General features: G+C 39.7%; 2 non-coding genes across 2 annotated transcripts; both read right to left on the minus strand.

Moving 5' to 3' along the window:
* Positions 1-10,580: 10,580 nt before the first annotated feature.
* On the minus strand, positions 10,581-14,542 carry LOC116803191. Its single transcript, XR_004363456.1, has one exon. It is a non-coding gene; the product is annotated as a large subunit ribosomal RNA (ribosomal RNA).
* Positions 14,543-14,936: 394 nt separating this feature from the next.
* LOC116803190 lies at positions 14,937-15,115 on the minus strand. Its single transcript, XR_004363455.1, has one exon. It is a non-coding gene; the product is annotated as a 5.8S ribosomal RNA (ribosomal RNA).
* Between the last annotated feature and the right edge of the window lie 2,385 nt (positions 15,116-17,500).

The following is a 17,500-nucleotide window of genomic DNA, read 5'->3' on the forward strand; positions in this document are numbered from 1 at the left end:
TCGCTTAAGTTAGTCTTACGACGGTCCAAGAATTTCACCTCTTCGCGTCGTAATACTAATGCCCCCAAACTGCTTCTATTAATCATTTACCTCTTGATCTGAAAACCAATGAAAGCAGAACAGAGGTCTTATTTCATTATCCCATGCCAGAATATTCAGGCATTTGAAGCCTGCTTTAAGCACTCTAATTTGTTCAAGTAATAGTACGGCCCACAATAACACTCGTTTAAGAGCACTAGTGCAGGTTTTTAAATAGGAGGAACATATGAAAAAATACAAGTATTTAATCACATATAAGAACTCCACCGGTAATACGCTTACATACATAAAGGTATAGTACTAACCACAATTGTAAGTTGTACTACCCGTATGAAGCACAAGTTCAACTACGAACGTTTTAACCGCAACAACTTTAATATACGCTATTGGAGCTGGAATTACCGCGGCTGCTGGCACCAGACTTGCCCTCCATTGGTCCTTGTTAAAGGATTTAAAGTGTACTCATTCCAATTACAGGGCCTCGGATATGAGTCCTGTATTGTTATTTTTCGTCACTACCTCCCCGAGCTGGGAGTGGGTAATTTACGCGCCTGCTGCCTTCCTTAGATGTGGTAGCCGTTTCTCAGGCTCCCTCTCCGGAATCGAACCCTGATTCCCCGTTACCCGTTGCAACCATGGTAGTCCTAGATACTACCATCAAAAGTTGATAGGGCAGACATTTGAAAGATCTGTCGTCGGTACAAGACCATACGATCTGCATGTTATCTAGAGTTCAACCAATATAACGATCTTGCGATCGCTTGGTTTTAGCCTAATAAAAGCACATGTCCCATAAGGTTCATGTTTTAATTGCATGTATTAGCTCTAGAATTACCACAGTTATCCAAGTAACTGTTAACGATCTAAGGAACCATAACTGATATAATGAGCCTTTTGCGGTTTCACTTTTAATTCGTGTGTACTTAGACATGCATGGCTTAATCTTTGAGACAAGCATATAACTACTGGCAGGATCAACCAGAATAATGTTTTTCCTTCATATTCCATTCATATTTTTTGAATCGAAATAAGCAATATAATAGATATATAGATTTTTCACTTTATATAATTCCATGATTTTTATTATATTGAATAAAATTCAATATTTCGCCTTTGGGTAAAATTTTAAATATATAAATATAAGTAAAAAATCTATTCGATTACGGCCATTTTTATATAGCATTCGTAATCCATATTTTCATTTTTAATTTATACTTGTTTTACCAATATAACAAGAATTTCATATAATTATTGTAATATATATGTTTCTATAATTTTATCTTTTTATATATACATATTTCATTATAAAATATCATTTTATTTCCAACATACATAATTATTGTATCCACACATGTACAATTTTTGTTTAACCAATATAAATATTAAGTTAAATCATTTGCATTTTGAAGATAAATTTAAAATTTATCTCTTTTCATATATCTCTCTGGTAATATATAACATAAAACCAAGCGCATATGATAATATTTCCACATTTAATATATAATTTTATATTTCTTTCATAAGAATCCATATTTGTATTATACCGTAACGATATAATAATCCAACTATACGGCAGGTAATAAATTAATATTTGCCTGCCTCCAAAAATTAACGATAATATATGGAAACGATTTGTTATTCTATATATAATAGAAACTTGACTTTTGTTTCAACGATATTATCTAAAAAGCGTATATTCCTATTATCCGCGGAGCCAAGTCCCGTGTTCTATAGAACTGAGAAACAAATTTGTACGGATAATAATATACTTTATTTTATGTAACCAATATAAACATAATCCGAAATAAATATTTCGAATAATGCGGGAGGTCGGCAACCACTGCCTACCTATAGTAGTTTTTGAACCCGCTGTCCTCAAAGCGGGTATTTTCAATTCCGTTTGCCACCCAACATACGGTCTATTCTCTTATATATTAAGAGATTATAGGAACATTTCATTTTTTTTCCATTATTCATATATAATATGATTATTTTTTTTTTTATACATATAATAAATATTAATTTTTATATGTTTATTATTTAATTTACTCATATAATTGCCAAATTCATATGAATACATAAGTTTTGAACAATATGAGAGGTCGGCAACCACTGCCTACCTATAGTAGTTTTTGAACCCTCTGTCGTAATTCCGGTCGTTTACACTACTATACCCTCTCACTATAATGGCTTTTCTCTATAATACTAAGAGAATATGGGAATATCTCAGCATTTTTTCCCATATACATATAATAATTAACCATTTTCATATGTATATTATTTAATTTAATCATATAATTGCCAAAATCATATGAATACATAAGTTTTGAACAATATGAGAGGTCGGCAACCACTGCCTACCTATAGTAGTTTTTGAACCCTCTGTCGTAATTCCGGTCGTTTACACTACTATACCCTCTCACTATAATGGATTTTCTCTATAATACTAAGAGAATGTGGGAATATTTCAGCATTTTTTCCCTTATACATATAATAATTAATCATTTTCATATGTATATTATTTAATTTACTCATACAATTGCCAAAATCATATGAATACATAAGTTTTGAACAATATGAGAGGTCGGCAACCACTGCCTACCTATAGTAGTTTTTGAACCCTCTGTCGTAATTCCGGTCGTTTACACTACTATACCCTCTCACTTAAATGGCTTTTCTCTATAATACTAAGAGAATGTGGGAATATTTCAGCATTTTTTCCCTTATACATATAATAATTAATCATTTTCATATGTATATTATTTAATTTACTCATACAATTGCCAAAATCATATGAATACATAAGTTTTGAACAATATGAGAGGTCGGCAACCACTGCCTACCTATAGTAGTTTTTGAACCCTCTGTCGTAATTCCGGTCGTTTACACTACTATACCCTCTCACTTAAATGGCTTTTCTCTATAATACTAAGAGAATATGGGAATATCTCAGCATTTTTTCCCATATACATATAATAATTAACCATTTTCATATGTATATTATTTAATTTAATCATATAATTGCCAAAATCATATGAATACATAAGTTTTGAACAATATGAGAGGTCGGCAACCACTGCCTACCTATAGTAGTTTTTGAACCCTCTGTCGTAATTCCGGTCGTTTACACTACTATACCCTCTCACTATAATGGATTTTCTCTATAATACTAAGAGAATGTGGGAATATTTCAGCATTTTTTCCCTTATACATATAATAATTAATCATTTTCATATGTATATTATTTAATTTACTCATACAATTGCCAAAATCATATGAATACATAAGTTTTGAACAATATGAGAGGTCGGCAACCACTGCCTACCTATAGTAGTTTTTGAACCCTCTGTCGTAATTCCGGTGGTTTACACTACTATACCCTCTCACTTAAATGGCTTTTCTCTATAATACTAAGAGAATATGGGAATATCTCTGCATTTTTTCCCATATACATATAATAATTAATCATTTTCGTATGTATATTATTTAATTTACTCATACAATTGCCAAAATCATATGAATACATAAGTTTTGAACAATATGAGAGGTCGGCAACCACTGCCTACCTATAGTAGTTTTTGAACCCTCTGTCGTAATTCCGGTCGTTTACACTACTATACCCTCTCACTTAAATGGCTTTTCTCTATAATACTAAGAGAATATGGGAATATCTCTGCATTTTTTCCCATATACATATAATAATTAACCATTTTCATATGTATATTATTTAATTTAATCATATAATTGCCAAAATCATATGAATACATAAGTTTTGAACAATATGAGAGGTCGGCAACCACTGCCTACCTATAGTAGTTTTTGAACCCTCTGTCGTAATTCCGGTCGTTTACACTACTATACCCTCTCACTATAATGGATTTTCTCTATAATACTAAGAGAATGTGGGAATATTTCAGCATTTTTTCCCTTATACATATAATAATTAATCATTTTCATATGTATATTATTTAATTTACTCATACAATTGCCAAAATCATATGAATACATAAGTTTTGAACAATATGAGAGGTCGGCAACCACTGCCTACCTATAGTAGTTTTTGAACCCTCTGTCGTAATTCCGGTCGTTTACACTACTATACCCTCTCACTTAAATGGCTTTTCTCTATAATACTAAGAGAATATGGGAATATCTTAGCATTTTTTCCCATATACATATAATAATTAACCATTTTCATATGTATATTTTTTAATTTACTCATATAATTGCCAAAATCATATAAATACATAAGTTTGAACAATATCAGAGGTCGGCAACGGTCTTTCCTCTATAATACTAAGATAATATGGGAATATTTCATCATTTTTTCCCTTATACATATAATAATTAATCATTTTCATATGTATATTATTTAATTTACTCGTATAATTGTCAAAATCCTATGAACACATAAGAGAATACAATATGAGAGGTCGGCGCAACCATAATATAGTAGTTGATGACGAGGTGTTTGGCAACTTGACACAATCCATTAAAGTCTTTATATTAATTATATGAAAGGGACAATATCATATGCGTCACTAAATTGATGACGAGGTGTTTGGCAACTTGATACAATTCTTTAAAGTCTTTATATCAAAAATTATATGATAGGGACAATATCATATGCGTCACTAAATTGATGACGAGGTGTTTGGCAACTTGACACAATTCATTAGAGTCTGTATATTAATTATATGATAGGGACAATATCATATGCGTCACTAAATTGATGACGAGGTGTTTGGCAACTTGATACAATTCTTTAAAGTCTTTATATCAAAAATTATATAATAAGGACAATATCATATGCGTCACTAAATTGATGACGAGGTGTTTGGCAACTTGACACAATCCATTAAAGTCTTTATATTAATTATATGATAGGGACAATATCATATGCGTCACTAAATTGATGACGAGGTGTTTGGCAACTTGATACAATTCTTTAAAGTCTATATATCAAAAATTATATGATAGGGACAATATCATATGCGTCACTAAATTGATGACGAGGTGTTTGGCAACTTGACACAATTCATTAAAGTCTGTATATTAATTATATGATAGGGACAATATCATATGCGTCACTAAATTGATGACGAGGTGTTTGGCAACTTGATACAATTCTTTAAAGTCTTTATATCAAAAATTATATGATAAGGACAATATCATATGCGTCACTAAATTGATGACGAGGTGTTTGGCAACTTGACACAATCCATTAAAGTCTTTATATTAATTATATGATAGGGACAATATCATATGCGTCACTAAATTGATGACGAGGTGTTTGGCAACTTGATACAATTCTTTAAAGTCTTTATATCAAAAATTATATGATAAGGACAATATCATATGCGTCACTAAATTGATGACGAGGTGTTTGGCAACTTGACACAATTCATTAAAGTCTTTATATTAATTATATGATAGGGACAATATCATATGCGTCACTAAATTGATGACGAGGTGTTTGGCAACTTGACACAATCCATTAAAGTCTTTATATTAATTATATGATAGGGACAATATCATATGCGTCACTAAATTGATCAGTCGCGATCGAACACTCGACGAGTGCAGACGTGCCTGCGGATCGACAGCAAATTGTTAGCAAATTGTTAGCAAATTGTTCACAGTTGTAAGTCCCGTTACTTGTGCCCAGCCACTTCGCGTCGCGTGATCTTGTCGCGCGTTTTGATTGGCCCAGCCAACGTACCTAACGGTAGTTCGCACTAACACCATCGCACACCCGAGTGTGCGTGTTATCAGCGCAAAAAACCCAGTGCTCGAAGCAGCGGTATAATTGCAAAGCAGCAGCCACGTGCTGCCTGGCTCACCGGCTTACGGTGCCCAGCTTCCCCCCCCCCCCCCCCCTCCTCACTCCTTATCAACTTTGGAGAAGATGGACTGGCAGGCCCCCCCGCGCACCCACAAGCTTGGAACAACACCACGCAAAAAGGCTCTGAGAACACGCAAGAGCAGCTCCAGCAGCGAGGGAAGCACCTCGCATACAGAGCCGGGCGAGATAAAGCGAAAACCGGCAAAGAAAGCACAGGGAGAGGAGCTGGAAGATAAGCCAAGCACTAGCGCAGCTCTGCGCAAGAAGCTCGCCAACAACGCCTTCGCTTTACTCTCGACCGAAGAAGACGAGTACGACCAAGAGAGCTCTGATGACGAACCCGGACCTAAAGACGATTCCAAGCCCAAGACCCCCGAGAAACCAAAGCCCACCCCGAAGACCATCAAGCCACCTCCGATTTTTATCCCCGATGTGACCAACATCTCGGCACTCGTCAAGATGATCACGACTCTTGTAGGCCCGAAGAACAATTTTACCTACAAGACCGTGAATGGCAACAACGTACGTGTCATGATGCCGGACAAAGAGTCCTATACAGCTCTGCGTCTCCAACTTGTGGCCCAAAACAAGAGGCATCGGACTTTCCAGCCGAAAGATGAACGTGCATACAAGGTTGTCATCAAAGGACTCCACCACTCCACCGATCGTGAGGAAATCATTGAAGACCTTCGCAGACAAGGGCACGCTGTTAGAGATCTGCACAATCCCATTGGCAGAAGAACTAAAGAACCGCTGGGAATATTCTTCGCCAACCTGGAGCCTTCCAGCAACAACAAAGACGTCTACCAAGTCAAGCGGATCTGCAGGTCGGTAGTAACCATTGAACCGCCGCAGAAGTTCAACGACGTGCCTCAATGCTTCAGGTGCCAAGGATTCGGTCATACACAGCGTTACTGCTTCCTGGAATACCGATGTGTAAAGTGTGGAGGCCCTCACGAATCGAGGGCATGTGAGAAGAGGGAGGACGACAAAGCGTGCTGCTTCCACTGCCAGGCGGACCATCCTGCGTCTTTCAAGGGATGCCCTGCATACAAAAGGGCCAAAGCACTCGCTGCTCCGAAAACAAGGCCCGTCGCTAATGCTAACAAGGCGCCGCCCGTGGCATCACCAAACGTCACCTCTGGCAGGAGCTACCGAGACGCCCTCAACGGAGTGCACGCAGCACCGCAGAATCCCACAACCCCAGTCCAAACCCAAACAGAAACCCCACACTCCGGTCAGATAGAAGCGATGTTCGCTCGCATGGAAGGAATGATGGAAAGGATGATGGAGCGCATGTTCACCCAGATGACACAGCTGGTGGCCACCATTCTCAACAGCAAGTCATGCAACTAAAGCTCCACCTAGTCGTCTGGAATGCGAACGGCCTGCAGAACAGCAAGGCCATAGTCGAGCACCATCTGAAGACCCACCAGATCGATATCCTACTCGTAGCCGAAACCCACTTCTCCCCCAGATCCCACTTTAATATCAGCGGATATGACCTCATCCATGCAGACCATCCTTCTGGCAGAGCACGCGGTGGAGCAGCCATCCTCATCAGGAGCGGTATTCAATACCTAGAGCTGCCCGCGTTTCAGCAAGACTGGGCACAATGTCCTGTCATCAGGATTGTCAGCCCGCAAGGAGATTTAGACATTGGAGCGGTCTACTTTCCCCCCAGATACCGCATAACAGCATCTCACCTCAGTGAGTTCTTCGAGCATTTTGGGCCCCGCTTCATAGCAGCTGGAGATTATAACGCCAAACATTCTTGGTGGGGATCGCGCGCCAACAACCCCAAAGGGAAAACTCTGTTTGGGTACCTGCAACGCCACCGACTGGACTGCCACTCCACTGGCGAGCCCACTCACTGGCCAACGAATCCCCTCAAGACTCCAGACCTACTGGACTTTGCTGTGTCGAAAGGCATAGGGCATGCGAAGATCAGCTGCACAACAAATGCTGATCTCCTGTCAGACCACTGTGCAATAAACGTGCTAATCAACACGCCAGTCCTCAGGAAAACCCCGCTCAGAAGGCTCACTGGAAAATATACCGACGCCGCCAAGTTCGCGTCCTGGATGCTCTCCACCGTCAATCCGAACCCCATCCTCAACACACCCAGGAACATTGATGAAGCTATCGGGAATCTCACCAGGCAGATGCAAAACGCTGCGGAATTCGCAAGCCCACCGCCACCAAAGACTGCGAGAACACCTAGCAGGGACCTCCACCTCTGGTCCCCGGAAATTGCGGCACTCGTGACTGAGAAGAGGCGTCTCAGGAGAGTTTGGTTCTTGACGCGCAATCCAAGAGACAAAACAGCGCTCAATCACGCCACAAAGGAGTTGAAGGACAAGATCTCCAGCCTACGCCAGGACTCCTTCCTCAGATTCCTCGAGGAACTCTCTCCCGGGGACCCAGACCACAATCTGTGGAACGTCACCCGCCACATTAAACGACCAGCCAAAAAGGTTTCCGCAGTGCGCAAAGCAGATGGATCCTGGTGCCTTTCGGATGCTGAAAGAGCAGAAGCTTTCGCCGAACACCTTTACAACGCCTTCTCTCCGTTCGACTGCTGCACTGCCGAAGAACATGCTGAAACAGCCCGGTTTCTCAATAGCCCAAGCTCTCCCGGTCCCCCGTTGGAACCAGTCGACCCTGAGGAAGTTGCGCAGGAGATTGCTCTACTGAAGAACAACAAATCTCCAGGCCTGGATCGTATAGATGCGGCGGCCCTAAAAATGCTCCCATCCCGCTGCACACAAATGCTGGCCAGCATTTACAACAGCTGCTTCCGGCTAGGGTACTTCCCGGAAGAGTGGAAAAGAGCAGAGGTTATTGTCCTCCTCAAGCCTGGTAAGCCTGAAGCCAATCTCGCCTCCTATCGTCCGATTAGTTTGCTGGCAATCCTCTCCAAAATACTCGAAAGAGTATTTTTGCGCAGAGTATTGCCAGTACTGGATGAGGCTGGTTTGATCCCCGATCACCAGTTTGGCTTCAGGCGCTCCCACGGAACACCAGAGCAATGCCACCGGCTAGTCGAACGGATCCTCGAGGCATTCGAGCAAAAGAAATACTGCTGCGCTGTAATGCTCGACGTGAAGCAGGCATTCGACAGAGTTTGGCATCCTGGACTCCTCCATAAACTCAAATCCTACCTCCCAAGCCCCCATTTTACCCTCCTCAAATCCTACACTGAGGGAAGAGCATTCCAAGTCAGATGCGGAAGTGCAATAAGCCTACCCAGACTGATCAGAGCTGGAGTTCCGCAAGGCAGTGTGCTCGGACCAATACTGTACACCCTTTACACCGCAGACCTTCCCATAATCCCCTCCAGGAACCTAACTATAGCGACTTATGCAGATGACACGGCTTTCCTCGCCTCCTCATCCGACCCACGAGAAGCCTCCGAAACAATCCAAAGGCAAATGGACGCGCTACATCCCTGGCTCAGCAGGTGGAACATCGTAGTGAACGCGGAAAAATCTACCCAAACAACATTTGCACTAAGGAGAGGAGACTGCCCACCGGTCACGCTAAACGGAGTCATCATTCCCAACGCACCCGCACCCAAGTACCTAGGACTTACCCTGGACCGCAGGCTCACTTGGCGTCCCCACATCGTCAGCAAACGCATACAGGCCGATGCGCGTCTGAGGCAGATGCATTGGCTTATTGGGAGAGGGTCCAAGCTAAGGCAGAACCACAAAATCCTGGTGTACAAGGCAATTCTCAAGCCCATCTGGACCTACGGGATACAGCTATGGGGCACGGCAAGCCACACGAATCGCCTGCGTATACAGCGGTTCCAGAATAGGTGCTTGAGAATTGCCTGTAATGCGCATCCCTACCACGAGAATGTCGCCATACATAGGGAACTTGGAATCCCACAAGTCGCTGATGAAATCTCCAGGCTCAGCGAGAGATACCTGAAAAGGCTCGAAAACCACCCTAACCACCTCGCCACCAACCTGTTAGACAATAGCCAAACAAGCAGACGTCTCATGAGGAGACACCCTCTCGATCTTCCACAACAATAGACAACACATATAAAACCCGCCACAAATACATGTACAATAGTATCCCTTAAGCTAATGTTCCCCCGCAAAACCATTTAATTATTGTCCACTAGGACAGATTTTAAATAAATAAACGCACGCTAAAGAAAAAAAAAAAAAAAAAAAAACTAAATTGATGACGAGGTGTTTGGCAACTTGATTCAATTCTTTAAAGTCTTTATATCAAAAATTATATGATAAGGACAATATCATATGCGTCACTAAATTGATGACGAGGTGTTTGGCAACTTGACACAATTCATTAAAGTCTGTATATTAATTATATGATAGGGACAATATCATATGCGTCACTAAATTGATGACGAGGTGTTTGGCAACTTGATACAATTCTTTAAAGTCTTTATATCAAAAATTATATGATAGGGACAATATCATATGCGTCACTAAATTGATGACGAGGTGTTTGGCAACTTGACACAATTCATTAAAGTCTTTATATTAATTATATGATAGGGACAATATCATATGCGTCACTAAATTGATGACGAGGTGTTTGGCAACTTGACACAATCCATTAAAGTCTTTATATTAATTATATGATAGGGACAATATCATATGCGTCACTAAATTGATGACGAGGTGTTTGGCTACAGGAAAAAATCATTTATTTATCGAATCATCAAGCAAAGGATAAGCTTCAGTGGATCGCAGTATGGCAGCTGCTCAACCACTTACAACACCTTGCCTGTTACAAAAGTCGTTTACAATTGATTCTAGGCTTTGTCATTGTATTAAATAATGCTTTTATATGTAACTAGCGCGGCATCAGGTGATCGAAGATCCTCCTAATTTACTATGTTACAAATTACATTGGCATCACATCCATTGTCGTTTATAAAATAAATTATAAACTTTAAATGGTTTAGAAGCCATACAATGCAAATTGCCCCTTATTTATCATTGCAGTCCAGCACGGATACGACCTTAGAGGCGTTCAGGCATAATCCAACGGACGTAGCGTCATACCACTGTTCGCTCGAACAAGTATTGTGCCATTGGTCCGTACCTGCGGTTCCTCTCGTACTACGCAGGAATGCTGTCGCAACAACGTTTTGTCATTAGTAGGGTAAAACTAACCTGTCTCACGACGGTCTAAACCCAGCTCACGTTCCCTTGCATGGGTGAACAATCCAACGCTTGGTGAATTTTGCTTCACAATGATAGGAAGAGCCGACATCGAAGGATCAAAAAGCGACGTCGCTATGAACGCTTGGCCGCCACAAGCCAGTTATCCCTATGGTAACTTTTCTGACACCTCTTGTTAAAAACTCTTTAAACCAAAAGGATCGATAGGCCGAGCTTTTGCTGTCCCTGTGTGTACTGAACACCGAGATCAAGTCAGCATTTGCCCTTTTGCTCTATGTGTGGTTTCTGTCCGCACTGAGCTGGCCTTGGGACACCTCCGTTATTATTTGAGAGATGTACCGCCCCAGTCAAACTCCCTACCTGGCAATGTCCTTGAATTGGATCATACCTGAGTAATTGGAGTTATACCAAATTTTCAAATCAAAAATACATAAATGCATCGTTTTATTAAAGAATTTGTTTGCGATTATATAACAAACTCGTGATACTTTGATCAAGAAGCTTGCATCAAAACCCAATACCATAAGATATAATAAATATATCCGTATAATGGCTAGGAAATGATACACGTTCCATTTAATCAAGTAAGTAAGGAAACAATAAGAGTAGTGGTATTTCATTGACGATACCAAACCGAGGTCTAATATCTCCCACTTATTCTACACCTCTTATGTCTCCTTACACTGCCAGATTAGAGTCAAGCTCAAAAGGGTCTTCTTTCCCCGCTAATTATTCCAAGCCCGTTCCCTTGGCTGTGGTTTCGCTAGATAGTAGATAGGGACAGTAGGAATCTCGTTAATCCATTCATGCGCGTCACTAATTAGATGACGAGGCATTTGGCTACCTTAAGAGAGTCATAGTTACTCCCGCCGTTGACCCGCGCTTACTTGAATTTCTTCACTTTGACATTCAGAGCACTGGGCAGAAATCACATTGTGTCAACACCCGCTAGGGCCATCACAATGCTTTGTTTTAATTAGACAGTCGGATTCCCCAAGTCCGTGCCAGTTCTGAATTGATTGTTAATTGATAATCGTTATAATTGATAAGAACTAATTGGTTTAACCCAAATAGTATTCTTAAAAATTTTAGCAAGAAAGTTCCACAATTGGCTACGTAACTAAACTATCCGGGGAACAAGTAACTAACATAAATGCTAGAAACTCTATTTACCCAGAACGAGCACATAAACCATGTTATTGTTTCCCAATCAAGCCCGACTATCTCAATCTTCAGAGCCAATCCTTATCCCGAAGTTACGGATCTAATTTGCCGACTTCCCTTACCTACATTATTCTATCGACTAGAGACTCTTCACCTTGGAGACCAGCTGCGGATATTGGTACGGCCTGTTGAGAAGTTTGCGTGTCCCCACCATAAATTTTCAAGGTCCGAGGAGAAAATATCGACACAACAGTATATGTCATGCTCTTCTAGCCCATCTACCATATCTCTCTGCGAAAGACTTCCATGGTAGTACGGCTATAAAACAGAAAAGAAAACTCTTCCGATATCTCTCGACGGCTTCTTTATGGTCGTTCCTGTTGCCAGGATGAGCACGAGGCCCATATTTAATAACAAACGGATACTCAACAGGTTACGGAATTGGAACCGTATTCCCTTTCGTTCAAAATTATTCAAGTGTATTATATTCGCTTTGTTTATATAGTTAGGCATTTTTGTTTTACTTGAAAATTTTCGGCTTTCGCCTTGAACTTAGGACCGACTAACTCGTGATCAACCACTGTTCACACGAAACCCTTCTCCACTTCAGTCCTCCAAGGTCTCATTCGATTATTTGCTACTACCACCAAGATCTGTACCAATGGCAGCTCCATGCAGGCTTACGCCAAACACTTCTACGCATACCATTGTACCTTCCTACTCACTAAAGTTTCAAAATTTATATCACAAGTAATATAAATCATCTACTTTAGCGGTAATGTATAGGTATACAACTTAAGCGCCATCCATTTTAAGGGCTAGTTGCTTCGGCAGGTGAGTTGTTACACACTCCTTAGCGGATTTCGACTTCCATGATCACCGTCCTGCTGTTTTAAGCAACCAACGCCTTTCATGGTATCTGCATGAGTTGTTAATTTGGGCACCGTAACATTACGTTTGGTTCATCCCACAGCGCCAGTTCTGCTTACCAAAAGTGGCCCACTGGGCACATTATATCATAACCTTGAACTTCATATCAAGAAAGTTAAGGTTCTTACCCATTTAAAGTTTGAGAATAGGTTAAGATCGTTTCGACCCTAAGGCCTCTAATCATTCGCTTTACCAGATAAGATTATTTTATATAATATTAAAATGCACCAGCTATCCTGAGGGAAACTTCGGAAGGAACCAGCTACTAGATGGTTCGATTGGTCTTTCGCCCCTATACTCAATTCTGACAATCGATTTGCACGTCAGAACTGTTTCGGTCTTCCATCAGGGTTTCCCCTGACTTCAACCTGATCAAGTATAGTTCACCATCTTTCGGGTCACAGCATATATGCTCAAGGTACGTTCCAGTTAGAGGCATAAATAATATAAATATACATTATACATAACTATATAGAACGCCCCGGGATTGTGTTAATTAGCTATAAATAGCTAAAAAACTAATCCCATTATTAGTCAAGTTAATTACGCTATTAGGTTTACATCCCAATAACTTGCACATATGTTAGACTCCTTGGTCCGTGTTTCAAGACGGGTCCCGAAGGTATCCTGAATCTTTCGCATTGTTAATCATACAAGAGCATATAATAAACACAAAAATCAATGATAATTATGCCATTATATAATTCCGAAAAATTAACGCTCTGTAATAATATAAATCTATCAGCACTTTATCAAATTAATAACATTTATTCTGTGTTAAAATGCAAGCAATTTAATTGGAATAAACTATAAGTTATATTTTATGATAAATTTGGGATATGCTAATAGATTACAATGTCCTTATATGGAAAAAATGCACATTATTCTTAATAATATTATTTAAATATTACAATTTTAATGATGAATTTTCCATAACGGATATTCAGGTTCATCGGGCTTAACCTCTAAGCAGTTTCACGTACTGTTTAACTCTCTATTCAGAGTTCTTTTCAACTTTCCCTCACGGTACTTGTTTACTATCGGTCTCATGGTTATATTTAGTTTTAGATGGAGTTTACCACCCACTTAGTGCTGCACTATCAAGCAACACGACTCTTTGGAAACATCATCTAGCAATCATTAACGTTATACGGGCCTGGCACCCTCTATGGGTAAATGGCCTCATTTAAGAAGGACTTAAATCATTAATTTCTCATACTAGAATATTGACGCTCCATACACTGCATCTCACATTTGCCATATAGACAAAGTGACTTAGTGCTGAACTGTTTTCTTTTCGCTCGCCGCTACTAAGAAAATCCTTGTTAGTTTCTTTTCCTCCCCTAATTAATATGCTTAAATTCAGGGGGTAGTCCCATATGAGTTGAGGTTGTATATATAACTATATTTTGCCATAAATTCTTTATATATAAATGATAAAACAATCAATTAAATTCGTTATAAATAGTTCCAATAGTTCTTGTAAGCAAAGTCATTTTTATCCATTTAACGAACCAACGAAGAATAATAACAAAACCAAGATTTTTCTTTTTCCGAATCATTAATAAGAGACAATTCTAGATGAAAAATATTTCAATTTTTTATGCTAGACATTTCTCAGTATTATTTGATTGAAAAAGAAAATATTTCTCTTCGTTTTTCACATTCAAATGTGAGATAATGTTTTTCATTTCTTTTTTAATATTATGAATAAAATCATTATTTAATCCAATAATATACCATATGCTTATAAAAAATTTATAAACAACTTAATTAGCATAGTCTTACAACCCTCAACCATATGTAGTCCAAGCAGCACTATAAAATTAATTAAAGTACATAACAGCATGGACTGCGATATGCGTTCAAAATGTCGATGTTCATGTGTCCTGCAGTTCACACGATGACGCACAGTTTGCTGCGTTCTTCATCGACCCATGAGCCGAGTGATCCACCGCTTAGAGTTTTATAATTCAATTTTATATAATGTCAATATTGTTTTTATTGAAAGAAATTAAAAATACACCATTTTACTGGCATATATCAATTCCTTCAATAAATTTATTTTTATACCTAAAATAAATGTTGCGAAATGTCTTAGTTTCATATAAGCATTATGTATCATAATAATCTGGTTATGGTTTGCTATTTTGGGTGACACATACTGCAAAATTTATATAAAACATTAACCTGATGGATGACAGGTACAAACATTGTATATTTTAGGTTGTTGCATTAGCCAACGTATGCTCATAACATAGATGAACAATACATATTCGCAACGCGTGTATATTATGGTCCATATACACACACACTTATTTTGATTACCACACATTCATGGACAGTAGACATTCCACAGTCTTCGGGTGGAGACGTGTTTCTTTCAAGCTACGAATAGCAAGTTCTAAAAACTACAACAGTATAGTGAAAGTTAAACACAAAGTGTAAAGTGCAGTTTGCACAACTAACAATTATTGACTATAGTAATTATTTACTAAAATAAATAATTATTCCATATTGTTCTGGTAATTGTTATATGTGGACTTAGAACAATGAATCAAAACGACATACGTTCTCAGCGACAATGTGAACAAGACGAGCGCCGGCGCTCTTTACAACGCAACAATGCATACTTTTCTTTCGTCTCACCGCAAATCGGTGATCGAGCACCCTCACTTTCAACTAACTCGAAACTTTTGCCCTCAGCGAACGACAGACCGCGTTCTTGCTCTCCCTCTCTGCCTGCTTCGGCTCACAAGTCGTGGAGCGAAGAGACCGCCTCTCCTACCCCGCTCCTCTCGCAGCGCCAAACGACCGTCCCGGGTAACTGTAACACTGCAATAACGAGTGCAGTGACCTCACTGGCAACTGCCACAACATCAACTTCGTCAGCGGCCCAACTAATTATCGCTGTGCCAGCTGTAAATAATTCAGCAGCACTGACCGTTTGCAACAACAATAATGCACGTAAAGAAGAATCAAAACAAAAGCAGAAGTCGATTTCGACTGTGCAGACTGGCATGGATCGCTACATCCAAATCAAGAGAAAGCTCAGCCCTCAAAACAATAAGGCAGGTAATCAACCCAAAATCAATCGAACCAACAACGGCAATGAAAACTCTGCAGTAAATAATTCAAACCGATATGCTATCTTGGCTGATTCTGCGACCGAACAACCCAACGAAAAAACGGTAGGGGAGCCAAAAAAGACCAGGCCTCCACCAATTTTCATACGAGAACAAAGTACAAATGCACTTGTAAATAAACTCGTTGCTTTGATTGGTGACAGCAAGTTCCACATTATCCCACTTAAAAAAGGAAATATTCATGAAATAAAACTACAGATCCAAACAGAAGCAGACCACCGTATAGTGACTAAATACCTAAATGATGCTGGTAAAAACTACTACACATACCAATTAAAAAGTTGCAAAGGGCTACAGGTAGTACTTAAGGGCATTGAAGCAACAGTGACACCAGCTGAGATAATTGAGGCTCTGAAGGCCAAAAACTTTTCTGCAAAGACAGTTATTAATATTTTAAACAAAGACAAAGTTCCGCAGCCACTATTCAAAATAGAACTCGAACCAGAGCTCCAGGCACTAAAGAAAAACGAAGTGCACCCAATATACAATTTACAGTACTTGCTACATCGGAGGATCACCGTGGAGGAGCCGCACAAACGTATCAATCCAGTTCAATGTACTAATTGCCAAGAATACGGCCACACCAAGGCATACTGCACCCTTAAGTCCGTATGTGTTGTCTGTAGCGAACCTCATACTACCGCAAACTGCCCCAAAAACAAGGACGATAAGTCTGTGAAGAAATGCAGTAACTGCGGGGAAAAACATACTGCAAACTACAGAGGCTGTGTGGTGTACAAAGAATTGAAGAGCCGCCTAAACAAACGTATTGCCACAGCACATACATACAACAAAGTCAATTTCTACTCACCGCAACCGATTCTTCAACCACCCCTAACTGTCCCAAACACTACTCCAACAATTTCCTTCGCTAGCGCCCTAAAATCCGGACTAGAAGTGCCCGCCCCACCGACAAGAACTGCTCATTCCGAACATACACCGACAAACATCCAACAAACACAACAAAGTGGCATCGAAGCTATGATGCTATCCCTACAGCAAAGCATGAAAGACTTCATGACGTTCATGCAAAATACTTTGCAAGAGCTCATGAAAAACCAAAATATCCTGATTCAACTTCTTGTATCTTCAAAATCCCCATAATGGCTTCCCTACGGATATCTCTGTGGAACGCAAATGGCGTTTCACGGCATACACAAGAGCTCACACAGTTCATTTACGAAAAAAACATCGACGTAATGCTA

Source organism: Drosophila sechellia, unplaced genomic scaffold, assembly GCF_004382195.2.
Source record: "Drosophila sechellia strain sech25 unplaced genomic scaffold, ASM438219v1 U_306, whole genome shotgun sequence".
Lineage (NCBI taxonomy): Eukaryota > Metazoa > Arthropoda > Insecta > Diptera > Drosophilidae > Drosophila > Drosophila sechellia.